The sequence below is a fragment of the Schistocerca gregaria genome, chromosome 9 (genome assembly GCF_023897955.1).
Source record: "Schistocerca gregaria isolate iqSchGreg1 chromosome 9, iqSchGreg1.2, whole genome shotgun sequence".
Taxonomy (NCBI): domain Eukaryota; kingdom Metazoa; phylum Arthropoda; class Insecta; order Orthoptera; family Acrididae; genus Schistocerca; species Schistocerca gregaria.
Genome location: NC_064928.1, coordinates 198,699,381 through 198,713,830, shown reverse-complemented (window position 1 = coordinate 198,713,830; position 14,450 = coordinate 198,699,381). Strand labels below are relative to the sequence as shown.

Genomic DNA, 14,450 nt, shown 5'->3' with positions numbered 1-14,450 from the left:
GGAAAGGTAACGGCATGAGAGGAGCAATCCTGACCATGCAGTTCATAATGAAATCAAGGCCTAAGAAAACTCAGGGCCGAGGAAAGGTCAGGGCCGAGGAAAGGTCAGGGCCGAGGAAAGGTCAGGGCCGAGGAAAACTCAGGGCCGAGGAAAGATCAGTGCCGAGGAAAGCTCAGGGCCGAAGAAAACTCAGGGCCGAAGAAAACTCAGGGCCGAAGAAAACTCAGGGCTGAAGAAAAATCAAGACATATTCATAGGATCTGTCGACATGGAAAAAGTGATCAGAGAAGCAACTGTGACATTGTGGTCGACAATGAAATCAAGACTGGAGAAAAATCAAGGCTGAAGAAAAATCAAGACTGAAGAAAAATCAAGACTGGAGAAAAATCAAGACTGGAGAAAAATCAAGACTGGAGAAAAATCAAGACTGGAGAAAAATCAAGACTGGAGAAAAATCAAGACTGGAGAAAAATCAAGACTGGAGAAAAATCAAGAATGGAGAAAAATCAGGACTGGAGAAAAATCAGGACTGGAGAAAAATCAGGACTGGAGAAAAATCAGGACTGGAGAAAAATCAGGACTGGAGAAAAATCAGGACTGGAGAAAAATCAGGACTGGAGAAAAATCAAGACTGGAGAAAAATCAAGACTGGAGAAAAATCAAGACACGTTCATAGGGTCTGTCGAACTGGAAAAAGCGCTCGACAACGAAAACTGGTGTAAGATATTCGAAACTCCGAAAAGAATGGGGTTAAGCTATAGGGCTAGACAGGTAATATAAAATATATCCAAGAGCAAAGAGGGAACAGTAAGAGTGGAAGACCAAGAACGGAATGCTCGGAATGATCTAAATAAATCTGAAGTTCGTAGTTGCATAATTCATGTTGTTACATCAATATATTCTATCATTTTTCATTATATAATACAGTCTTTGAATTTCCACATTAACAAAGCCGAAATCACACTGTTCGCCCAAAATACAAAAATACGTCAGATCACATCAGAGGCACACTTATTACTCCTTCACTGTGCGGTAATAACCATATTCCAAAGGGTTTACAATTTTTCTACAAATTTCGATTATTGTTTCATAAATGAATCCAGAAATAAAATAGTAAACAGTACTAAATTGCGTAATTAATAATAGTAATTTTAAGTGTGGCAAATAATTCGTTATTTCAAATGTTTGTAAAAAATTTTTTTAACTTTACATTCAGATCTAGTATTCATCGATTGTAACATGGGAAAAAAGTAATTCCTTTTCATAAATTTTAGCTTGAAATGTAACACATTGTGAAAAAAATTATATGAAAGCATTCAGAAAATCAGCTGAAGTAATATTGATCTGTCCAAAATTCGAAAAAATAATACTGGTATGGACAACTACTGTTAATGAAAAGTAATGCTAGAAGACGATGTCCCGGTACACGCTACAGAATAATTGCGAAAATTAGGTGAACTGCTAAGGAATGAAGATTTTCTCCTCAGAATCGGCAAGGAAAGGAATATATGGAGAACATCAACGAAAAGAAGGGACATTATGATACGACATTTTCCACGGTGTTAGAGGGAGGATAAAAATTGTAGATGTAGAGAGGGATGCGATTACGGGGGCTGGAACTTTAATATGGCAACCCTTTATTTACAGCTAATACAAAACAGTTACGTGTTTCAAAGTTTTACTGACCTTCAAAGTAGTCACCAGCATTGTGTATAACCCGTTGCCAGCAATGTGCAAGTCGTAGGATACTCTCAGCAGTGCCAGTTGTGTTGACATTTCGAGCGGCGCGGTCTATTGCCCGACGAATTTGTAGCAGCTCTGAAGCGAATGCCGTGAAGCGTTTCCTTCAGTTTAGAAATCGAGTTGAACTCCGAGGGCTTAAGTCAGGGGAGTGCAGTAGGTGGTACAGCACTTAGCAGCCCCATCAGTCAAACAAATCAGTAACAACTTGCACTGTACGTGCTTGAGCATTGTTCTGCTAAATAATGTCCAATTCCTGCTGAAAGTGTCATCACTTCGGTTTCTAGGCTGTTCAGTTTTGGAACTCAACCTACAACCAGCAGAGGCAGAAATGATGACGCTTTCTGCAGGACCTGATCATCGTTTTGCAGGACAATTCTCAAGCACGTACGGTGCAAGCTGTTACAGATTTGTTTGATTGATGGGTGTACTAACCTACTGCACACCGCTGACTTAAGCCCTCGTGAGTTGATTTCTAAACTGAAGGAAACACCTCATGGCATTCGCTTCAGAATGGTTACAAATTCATCGGACAATAGACCACGCCGCTCGAACTGTCAACACAACTGGCACTGCTGAGAGTATCCTATGACTTCCACACCGCTGACAACGGGCTATACACAATACTGGTGACTACTTTGAAGGTCAGTAAAATTTTGATACACGTATGTATTTTGTACGAGCTGTAAATAAATACACTCCTGGAAATGGAAAAAAGAACACATTGACACCGGTGTGTCAGACCCACCATACTTGCTCCGGACACTGCGAAAGGGCTGTACAAGCAATGATCACACGCACGGCACAGCGGACACACCAGGAACCGCGGTGTTGGCCGTCGAATGGCGCTAGCTGCGCAGCATTTGTGCACCGCCGCCGTCAGTGTCAGCCAGTTTGCCGTGGCATACGGAGCTCCAGCGCAGTCTTTAACACTGGTAGCATGCCGCGACAGCGTGGACGTGAACCGTATGTGCAGTTGACGGACTTTGAGCGAGGGCGTATAGTGGGCATGCGGGAGGCCGGGTGGACGTACCGCCGAATTGCTCAACACGTGCGGCGTGAGGTCTCCACAGTACATCGATGTTGTCGCCAGTGGTCGGCGGAAGGTGCACGTGCCCGTCGACCTGGGACCGGACGGCAGCGACGCACGGATGCACGCCAAGACCGTAGGATCCTACGCAGTGCCGTAGGGGACCGCACCGCCACTTCCCAGCAAATTAGGGACACTGTTGCTCCTGGGGTATCGGCGAGAACCATTCGCAACCGTCTCCATGAAGCTGGGCTACGGTCCCGCACACCGTTAGGCCGTCTTCTGCTCACGCCCCAACATCGTGCAGCCCGCCTGCAGTGGAGTCGCGACAGGCGTGAATGGAGGGACGAGTGGAGACGTGTCGTCTTCAGCGATGAGAGTCGCTTCTGCCTTGGTGCCAATGATGGTCGTATGCGTGTTTGGCGCCCGGCAGGTGAGCGCCACAATCAGGACTGCATACGACCGAGGCACACGAGGCACACAGGGCCAAGACCCGGCATAATGGTGTGGGGAGCGATCTCCTACACTGGCAGTACACCTCTGGTGATCGTCGAGGGGACACTGAATAGTGCACGGTACATCCAAACCGTCATCGAACCCATCGTTCTACCATTCCTAGACCGGCAAGGGAACTTGCTGTTCCAACAGGACAATGCACGTCCGCATGTATCCCGTGCCACCCAACGTCATCTAGAAGGTGTAAGTCAACTACCCTGCCCAGCAAGATCTCCGGATCTGTCCCCCATTGAGCATGTTTTGGACTGGATGAAGCGTCGTCTCACGCGGTCTGCACGTCCACCACGAACGCTGGTCCCACTGAGGCGCCAGGTGGAAATGGCATGGCAAGCCGTTCCACAAGACTACATCCAGCATCTCTAGGATCGTCTCCATGGGAGAATAGCAGCCTGCATTGCTGCGAAAGGTGGATATACACTGTACTAGTGCCGACATTGTGCATGCTCTGTTGCCTGTGTCTATGTGCCTGTGGTTCTGTCAGTGTGATCATGTGATGTATCTGACCCCAGGAATGTGTCCATAAAGTTTCCCCTTCCTGGGACAATTAATTCACGGTGTTCTTATTTCAATTTCCAGGAGTGTAGTTGCCACTATTAAAATTCCAACCCTCATACATGCAGCAAACAGTTGAGGTAATAGGTTTTGAGTGCTACTCTGAGATGAAAAGTTTGTCTCAGGACAGGAATTCGTGGCGGGCCGCACCAAATTAGTAAGAAAAATATTAACATCAAAAAAATAAAATATTCATCCAAGATAACTTTTATTTAGGATACGTAAACGCACCAGAAGGCAGTCTGGACGTTGCACCATATAATGGGACGAGGACAGACTCTCAAAGATAGGTGTCAGATGTACTAGAAATCTGGCAGTATGTAGGGAATGGAGAAAATTTCGGAAAAGCCGTGAGAACCGTATGCCTGAATACAGATGCAGGTGCCATCTAAGCCTGCAAGTTGTTCTGAGTTATTGTACCACAAATGTGCAATTTCCTCAGTACTTTGCAACTGTCAGTCTTGTTGAGATCAATGTTCTGTGTAGTTGTGAGTGCATTATGTCGCAGCTCAGTGCATTCAAGCGTATTCGAATTGTTGGTGCTCATATGGTGGACGCAGTGTTTGGAGTTCAAAGACACAGCGCATCGAAGATTTATTCCGCATACAGGAAAGCGGCAAAACATTATCCGCTGCGTCACATCGGCGACGGATACGTGTGTTGAGGCATCGCAATTGACGGTCACTCAAGATAATTGTGACGAAAAATAAGTGGTCGACAACTGCAAAAGTTACTACTCTCCTGAAGCCCGAAAGCATCAAAGCAACGCTAAGAGTGCTCGAGAAGTAAAGAACTGCAGGTTGAATAGGAATTCTAAAACGTCTCAGCTATGATGCAAACGCCCGTAATAGAAAAAGTGGTGCAGAAGATATAAAACTTGGACTGGGGAGCAATGGAAGAAAGTCATTTGGTCAGATGAGTCTTGCTTCACGCAGTTTCAAGTTTCTGGCTGAATTTACGACCCAAGAGTGAAACATGGCGTGGCTTTTGTGATGGTAAGGACAGCCGCATTGCGTTATTCCATGGGCCCATGATTTCTCTCAGAGGTTGCGTTGTGCTAAAAAGAAAATAAATAAAAATAATAATAAATAAATGGCTCTGAGCACTATGGGACTTAACATCTGAGGTCATCAGTCCCCTAGAACTTAGAACTACTTAAACCTAACTAACCTAAGGACATCACCCTTACCCATGCGCGAGGCAGGATTCGAACCTGCGACCGTAGCGGTCGCGCTGTTACAGACTGTAGCACCTAGAACCACTCGGCCACCCCGGCCGGCATTGTAGCTGCAGATTATGTGACCAATTTGGCTGATGGGGTAGATCCCATGGTACAATGTTCCCCAAGGAGATGCCGTGTTCTGAGATGGAGCAGTGTTCACACAGCAACTACCCTTCAGGAATGGTTTTCTGAGCAGCAGATTGAGCTTTTGCGTTTTCCGTGGCCACCACATTTCGATATTATTGAACCTTTGTCGTATACGTTGGATAGAAGAATGGCTGATCACTAACCACCTTCATCATCACCTGTTTTGCAAGCAGGATGCTACAAGTCTCCTTTGAAAGCAATACAGTACCTGTATTTATCTATTCCGAGACGACTGGATGCTGTTTCGAACGTCAACGATTTTCCTATACCGTATCAGGTGTGGTAATATCTTAAGCTTTCGGTGTTTTCGAATTTTTATCCTCCACCTGTACAATAAGTGTAAGAACCAAGAAGCAAGACGTTGGATAGAAGACGAAAAACGAAATGCGCGTGTGGTTTTCTAGTGTTCTGCCTGCACACCAAAGAAACAATGACCGAAATAAAAAAAGATGCAAGAGCTGTATTAAGTTTAGGGTGATCGAATATGAACGATTAGATTCACTGATCGTGCAAGGAAGTTTATTCCTGGTATCTGGAGGATGCTACCTACAACATGAGGAATATTTGCGCAATGTTCACGCAGTGTTATGGCGTTCTCTCGAATTTTATTATTATAGGTCCCTGGTAAGTACCCTACATGTTTTGATTATTAAGCTTACGAGAATAAATCTCTTGATAGCTCTGAGACAGATACTTCAATAATGAATTATTCATTACACCGCCAATGGACCGTAGACTTCAGTATGGGGCATAACTTTCAAACTGATACGTCTCCACCGTTCTGAGAAAAAGGAATTTTAAAAGACAGACAGAGTCAGACAGGTAGCCCTAAATACTGTTTTTGGAGCCATTTGGTATTCTTGATATTGGTATCTACAGTTAGTGGCCAGAACTGTGATCCAGATGTTATGACCAGGAATGGAAAAGCGTTGAACAGACTCATTTACGTTTCAATAGGAAGTGCATTTCGAGCAGATCATTTGGTAAAGTAGCTCCGTTGCTTTGTTGCTGATGTATTCAAATTGCTTTCTCAATGTTAATCGTGAGTTAACAATCACACCCAAGTATTCCATGTTGGTATTTCATGGTACTTCAAGTCCATTTGCTGTTAGTTTGGAATATTGGAATATACGTTTGTAGATGAAGAAGTCGCCCTCAGGGCTCGCAGCTTTGACGGCGATTTTCAGAGGAATATGGAGTGGTTTGTTTCACCAAAGCGCTCGTCTACTTTTTGTGTGATATACTTCAGGTTGGAGCTACTTTATGGTGCATTGGACGGACTTCGGAAACTCCAGCAGGACAATGCGACACACCACACGTCGAGAACTGCTACAGAGTGGCTCCAGGAACACACTTCTGAGTTTGAAGACTTCCGCTGGCCCCCAAACTCCCCGGACGTGTATATTATTGAGCAGACCTGGGATGCCTTGCAACGAGCTGTTCCGAAGAGATCTTTACCCCCTCGCACTCTTACGAATTTATGGACAGCCCTTCAATATTCATGGTGTCTATTCCTTCCAGCACTACTTGAGAAATTAGTCGATTCCATGCCGCGTCGTGTTACGGCACTTCTGCGTGCACGAGAGAGCGCTGCATGATATTAGGCAGATGTACCAGTTTCTTTGGCTCTTCGCTGTATTTTTGTGATTTATGTTATTACAACTGGTTTCCACTGTTTCATCTGCCACATTAATCATAAATGTAGCAGCATTGCAGTTTCTATGCATCTTCTTTTCTCTTTGTGATCGCTAATAATCATGCTCACTATATTTGAAGGATTCATTATCACATGATGACGTTGAAAGGGAGAGTAACTTGAAGCACAACGAAATCGGTAACACCACAAGCGGACGGATTAACTGCCGAGGTTGATGCAACGCAGATGGGGCCACTGTTATACTGTTTTCCTTGCTCTGGTGCGTAATGTGTTTCCGGTTCCCCTATATGTTGCATCGGACATTTTGTCTGTTGACATTCGGTATAGCGTTGTGTGCGTCTACCATAGCATACACTACAAATAACAACGTTAGCTGGAAGAACATTGTTTACGATGATTACATTTACTAAAGTCACGATATCAGGTTACGTAAGGTTCATTGTGAGCGGAATATCGCATCTTCATAGATTACAGTGTAATTGGCGATGGCATTTGGTCTCTACATTTTAGTAATCAGTACCTCAGACATCTTCAACCACAGGTCAACTGCAATTGCATCGCAACTTTCGCTAAATCCCTTGTTAGCTTGTATTGCTTCGTAGTCTTAAATTTTGATGAGACGTTTATCGCAAATCTCATTTCTGCTACTACTCATTACTTTAGTTTTTGCTCGGGTTACTCTAGCTGCAGCTCTTTTCTTTTACTTAGGGTTGCAAGTGGTCTTTTACTCAGGGTTGATATCCTCTCAGCATGGATTAATGAGAAACAGCGACAGAAAACTTCCCTGTTTTATAAAAATTATCAGCCGAGCGCTTCTATTACTTTTCTTTCTGTTTCTTCATGTATGTACTATAGTTTACCCCTTATCTCCCTCACGCTTACTCCAATTTTTATCGAAATTTCGGATATCTTGCACCATTTTGCTTTGCCGAAAGCTTTTTCCAGGCCGATATATCTTCTAAGAGTGTCTTGATTTTTCTTCAGTCTCGCTTCCATTGTCAGGCTCAACGTCACAACTCCCTTTCTTGTGCCTTACCTTTCCAAAAGCCAAACTCATCATCTAATAGATCCCCAATATTCTTTTGCATTCTTCTTTACATTATTCTTATCAGAAACTTAGATTCATGAGTCGTTCAGCTGATTTTCCGATAGTGGGATTGTGTGAAGGTTTTTTTCCAAAAGTCTTACGGCATGTATCCAGAGGAGCAAGTTCTACACACAAACTTTCATACTTTTCAGTGTCAATAAACTTAACCAGCAGCCCTGTTCTTTAAGATATTTTATTTTATTCTGAAAGCAATAAGTTTTGGCAATTCATTTTGCCATCTTCAGGCCCCTGCGTACTGAAAGATATACGTGTAGTACATCACGCTGTGCAAAGCAAGCTACATAAAGTGACAGGTATCGTAATACCGCTTAAGCTTAAAAATGAAAGTAATAGCCTTAAACGAAATCCCTGTGTACATACAGCACAATAGCCTACAACATGTGTACATATTTGTCAATCATAAAACTATTTAACACCATAGTGTTCAAAGGGAACATGTAAAGACATTAAAACATCAGCACTACAGTGTACAATCAACAGCTCCGTTGAAACAAAGCTAGTCTTTTTGGTACAAAATCCTATAAAATTCTTTTATATAAGGAACGGCCTAGTATATATGAAGATCAATTCCTTATATACTACATGTATACTACACTACTGGCCATTAAAATTTCTAAACCACGAAGATGACGTGCTACAGATACGAAATTTAACCTACAGGAAGAAGATATTGTGATATGCAAATGATTAGCTTTTCAGAGCATTCACACAAGGTTGGCGCCGGTGGCGACACCCACAACGTTCTGACATAAGGAAAGTTTCCAACCCATTTTTCATACACAGACAGCATTTGACCGTTGTTGCTTTGTGTAACGTTGTTGTTATGCCTCATGTAATGCGTACCAGTCTGAATCAATAAATGGGGACATTTGCAAGACAACAACCATCTGCACGAACAGTTCGACAACGTTTGCAGCAGCATGGACTATCAGCTCGGAGATCATGGTTGCGATTACCCTTGACGCTGCATCACAGACAGGGGCGCCTGGGATGGTGTACTCAACGACGAACCTGGGTGCACGAATGGCTAAACATAATTTTTTCGGATGAATCCAGGTTCTGTTTACAGCATCATGATGGTCGCATCCGTGTTTCGTGACATCGCGGTGAACGCACATTGGAAGCGTGTATTCGTCACCGTCATACTGACGCATCACCCGGCGTGATGGTATGGGGTGCCACTGGTTACACGTCTCGGTCACCTCTTGTTCGCATTGACGGATTGACGGCACTTCGAACAATGGACGTTACATTTCAGATGTGTTACGACCCGTGGCTCTACCCTTCATTCGATCCCTACGAAACCCTACATTTCAGCAGGAAAGTGAATGACCGCATGTTGCAGATCCTGTACGGGCCTTTCTGGATATAGTTTTCTGTATGTGCTGGCCAGGGCAGCAGTCGAACATATTTTGTTCAACTGCTGCCCTGGCCAGCACATTCTCCAGATCTCTCACCAACTGAAAACGTCTGGTCAATGGTGGCCGAGCAACTGGTTCGTCACAATACGCCAGTCACTACTCTTGATGAATTGAACTATCGTGTTGAAGCTGCATGGGTAGCTGTACCTGTACCCGACATCCAAGCTCTGTTTGACTCGCGTATTAAGGCCGTTATTACAGCCAGAGGTGGTTGTTCTGGTTACTGATTTCTCAGGATCTATGCACCCAAATAGCGTGAAAATTTAATCACATGTCAGTTCTAGTATAATATATTTGTCCAATGAATACCCGTTTATGATCTGGAATTCTTCTTAGTGCAGCAATTTTAACGGCAAGTAGTGTATTTCATTGTGCAGGGGCTTGAAGATGGCAAAGTGAATTTCCAAAACTGGTTGCTTTGAGAATAAACTGAAATATCTTGAAGTTTACTGTGATTGACAAGTACTTATCAGCCAATGTCCCCTGGACATGAGGGACCAACAGAAATCAAACTTGAATAGTCGCTTGGTTGCCGATTCCCCTATCCGTTTATAATCTCAGAAGGAATTCTATGTATCCATTGTCGTTTATTTGATCGTATGTCTTCCAAAACTTCATTAAACTCTGATTGTAACACTGGATTCGCTGTTTCTTCCGTACTTATAGCTATTTCTTCTCGAACCACCTTATGAGAAATTTCTGCCTCTGGTAGAGGCCTCCGACGTTCACTTCAAGCCTACTTGCTGTCTACTGTTCTCTTAACAGCAGAACAGCGGATTGATTGATTTATCAGTTTACTTCTGGACAAAAACGTATTTCGGCGGTAACATAAAAGAGATGCCATGTATAAATGTTAATGTAATGTCTCCGCTTTTTTAATATGAAAGCTTTTGCAGTTTCTTTAAATAAAACAAAGTTGATAACACTCTACAACTCTATTTTTCATATCTAACATTTGCTTCTCAACTTAGTCACCCTACCGACGAACGCATTTCTTCTAACGAGAGACTACTTTGTTGATGCCGTCAGTGTAGAATGTCTGACTGTTGATAGAGCCACGACCTCACCTCTGCTCGCACCACGTCATCAATATCAATGTGAAGTTATCGGAAGTATTCTTTAGGTTTTGAAAAGAGATGAAAATCAGATGGAACCAAGTCGGGACTGTGGAAGATGGTCAGTGACTGTGAACCCAAGGCGCCGGTTTTTGCAGATGTCGTACCATCCGTTTGTGGTCTGGTATTGCCACGCTGCAGAAGGGGGTGATACGAATTCGAAACCCAATTACAGCACGCTGTTTCTCGTGACACAACGTATTTAGTTACTTACTAGAATTCGCATCCCGTAGGCCGCAGACAGCTGCAAATATGTAGACCTCACATAAGGAACAGTGAAAAAAAACTATATATAATGCCTTTTGAGCACTATTATGGTAAATACATTGTTTGTTCTGTATCAAAATCTTTCATTTGCTAACTATGCCTGTCAGCAGTTAGTGACTTTAGTAGTAGAATTTTTTATTTAGCTGTCAGTATTGGCGCTCGCTGTATTACGGTAGTTCGAGTAACGAACATTTTTGTGACGTAAGTGATTCATGAAAGGTATCGGTTACTGTTAGTCAGGGCCATTCTTTTGTAGGGATTATTAAAAGTCAGATTGCGTTGCGCTAAAAATATCGTGTTTCACTTTAGTGATGATCAGAATAAGTAAAGAGAGAAATGTCTGAGTACTTTCAGTTTTTCTCACCTGTTTCAGTATCAAATAACGTAGAAGTTTACCACCACAGTCATGCTTTTACACACAACAGATGGAAGAAAGTAACTGAACAGGTCACTATTTCAATTTCCGTAATTAATACATTTATCTCACGGTGAGACAAGGTGGTCAATGCCGCCATGGAAAAGGCGATTGCTTACAGAACATTGAATGTGCCCAGGAGTGCACCTCTCGTCGAACGGAATGTTTTTCTTCAGGGCTCCGAAGAAATGTAAACAGCGTGTTGAGAGATCGGGTCTGTATGCGAGATGTGTAAGGGTTACCCAGCGCAACTTATGCGGCGTACTGGAAGCACAGCAAATGTATTCGCAGTCGTGAATAGGGGCCACCTCCAACCGTAGAATGGAATGACGACACTAAAATTTTGTGTGAAACCAGGACTCGGGCCCAGATGTACCGGTTCCCACGAGCGGACACTTTCACCATGCGGCTATCCACGCACGCCTTACGGTCAGACTGAAACTTGAAAATTTCAACCATGCGTCAGTAAGCTGCACTTGTACACTTACTGTAGTTCCCGTACAGGCCAGATATTTTGATAGAATAAGTTCGGTGCAGTGCATCGTAGTTCCTGCACAGACACTGCAATGTCGTACCGGAAAGAACCCTCGCTAAATCTGTTTCGTTTGCACAGTGATGGAAAGAAGTCACAACAACAAGAAATAGTTGTGCGAGATAAACAAAAATTATTTATTTATATGGATATGGTGTCTGTTCTTTCGGACATACCCGAAAGAACAGACACCATATCCACATAAATATATACACTCCTGGAAATTGAAATAAGAACACCGTGAATTCTTTGTCCCAGGAAGGGGAAACTTTATGGACACATTCCTGGGGTCAGATACATCACATGTTCACACTGACAGAACCACAGGCACATAGACACAGGCAACAGAACATGCACAATGTCGGCACTAGTACAGTGTATATCCACCTTTCGCAGCAATGCAGGCTGCTAGTCTCCCATGGAGACGATCGTAGAGATGCTGGATGTAGTCCTGTGGAACGGCTTGCCAGGCCATTTCCACCTGGCGCCTCAGTTGGACCAGCGTTCGTGCTGGACGTGCAGACCGCGTGAGACGACGCTTCATCCAGTCCCAAACATGCTCAATGGGGGACAGATCCGGAGATCTTGCTGGCCAGGGTAGTTGAATTACACCTTCTAGAGCACGTTGGCTGGCAAGGGATACATGCGGACGTGCATTGTCCTGTTGGAACAGCAAGTTCCCTTGCCGGTCTAGGAATGGTAGAACGATGGGTTCGATGACGGTTTGGATGTACCGTGCACTATTCAGCGTCCCCTCGACGATCACCAGAGGTGTACGGCCAGTGTAGGAGATCGCTCCCCACACCATGATGCCGGGTGTTGGCCCTGTGTGCCTCGGTCGTATGCAGTCCTGATTATGGCGCTCACCTGCACGGCGCCAAACACGCATACGACCATCATTGGCACCAAGGCAGAAGCGACTCTCATCGCTGAAGACGACACGTCTCCATTCGTCCCTCCATTCACGCCTGTCGCGACACCACTGGAGGCGGGCTGCACGATGTTGGGGCGTGAGCGGAAGACGGCCTAACGGTGTGCGGGACCGTTGCCCAGCTTCATGGAGACGGTTGCGAATGGTCCTCGCCGATACCCCAGGAGCAACAGTGTCCCTAATTTGCTGGGAAGTGGCGGTGCGGTCCCCTACGGCACTGCGTAGGATCCTACGGTCTTGGCGTGCATCCGTGCGTCGCTGCGGTCCGGTCCCAGGTCGACGGGCACGTGCACCTTCCGCCGACCACTGGCGACAACATCGATGTACTGTGGAGACCTCACGCCGCACGTGTTGAGCAATTCGGCGGTACGTCCACCCGGCCTCCCGCATGCCCACTATACGCCCTCGCTCAAAGTCCGTCAACTGCACATACGGTTCACGTCCACGCTGTCGCGGCATGCTACCAGAGTTAAAGACTGCGATGGAGCTCCGTATGCCACGGCAAACTGGCTGACACTGACGGCGGCGGTGCACAAATGCTGCGCAGCTAGCGCCATTCGACGGCCAACAGCGCGGTTCCTGGTGTGTCCGCTGTGCCGTGCGTGTGATCATTGCTTGTACAGCCCTTTCGCAGTGTCCGGAGCAAGTATGGTGGGTCTGACACACGGGTGTCAATGTGTTCTTTTTTCCATTTCCAGGAGTGTAGTTCTGGCAATACCGGCCATGACCTTCTTCTCTGCAGATGCACACATATTCACCGAACTCTTACTGGACTTGGTAAGAATGTCTTCCACGAGTAGTGAGTGTGTTGGGGTGGGACACTGCGGACGTTGTGTGTGGACATACAAGGTGAGAATGTGAGTCTCACGGGAGGCGTGCGCGAGATAGACCCTGCAGTCGCGCTATCCTCTGTGTCCTCGGTGGCTCAGATGGGTAGAGCGTCTGCCATGTAAGCAGAAGGTCCCGGGTTCGAGTCCCGGTCGGGACACACATTTTCATCTGTCCCCGTTGATATATACATCAACGCCCGTGACCAGCTGACGGTATTAATATAATTCCAATTTCTTTAAACAAAGCCGGTGGGAGTGGCCCTGCGGTTCTAGGCGCTACACTCCGGAGCTGAGCGACCGCTCCAGTCGCAGGTTCGAATCCTGCCTCGGGCAATGATGTGTGTGATGTCCTTAGGTTGGTTGGGTTTAATTAGTTCTACGTTCTAGGCGACTGATGACCTGAGAAGTTACGTCGCATAGTGCTCAGAGCCATTTGAACCATTCGTTAAAAATTGGTCGGCGTGGTTCTACATCTGAACCATGGTATCCACGTAACATCAGTCGCATAATAGAGACACTAGTACCGCCATTATGAGGATCCAAATCAGGTCTGCTTTAACGCTCTAACGGTCGTGAACATTAGTTACCTTTGACGTGGTGAGTTGATGTAAGTCAATAGTGCGCTTGAGGCGACAACGACATCTTCATCAACCCTTCACTGTTTCAACGAGGACATGTAATAGGGGTACGAGAATCTGGAGGTTCCTTGTGCAGTATCGCAGGAATGCAGTCATTGTATATGATTGCTGTCAGCGGTGATCACAAAATGTACACTCGCAAGAAAACCGGCTTCTGGACAGCCAGATGGCACTAAGGCGAGGTAAGACCGTCGTGTTTGGCTCTGGTGCATAGTGTTGCACCTGCAGCCGCAATTTTAAGCGGCAGTTGGCATCACAGTGACGCAAAGAGCTACAAAAGTTTTTGCTTCAAGGACATCTCCGAGCCAGGCGGCTCGTAGCGCTCATTC

The 14,450-nt window shown here is 45.2% G+C and overlaps 1 non-coding gene across 1 annotated transcript; it reads left to right on the top strand.

Annotated features, from left to right (window-relative positions):
- Nucleotides 1-13,566: 13,566 nt before the first annotated feature.
- Nucleotides 13,567-13,641, top strand: Trnat-ugu (transfer RNA threonine (anticodon UGU)). The gene has a single exon. It is a non-coding gene; the product is annotated as a tRNA-Thr (tRNA).
- The last annotated feature ends 809 nt before the right edge of the window (nt 13,642-14,450 follow it).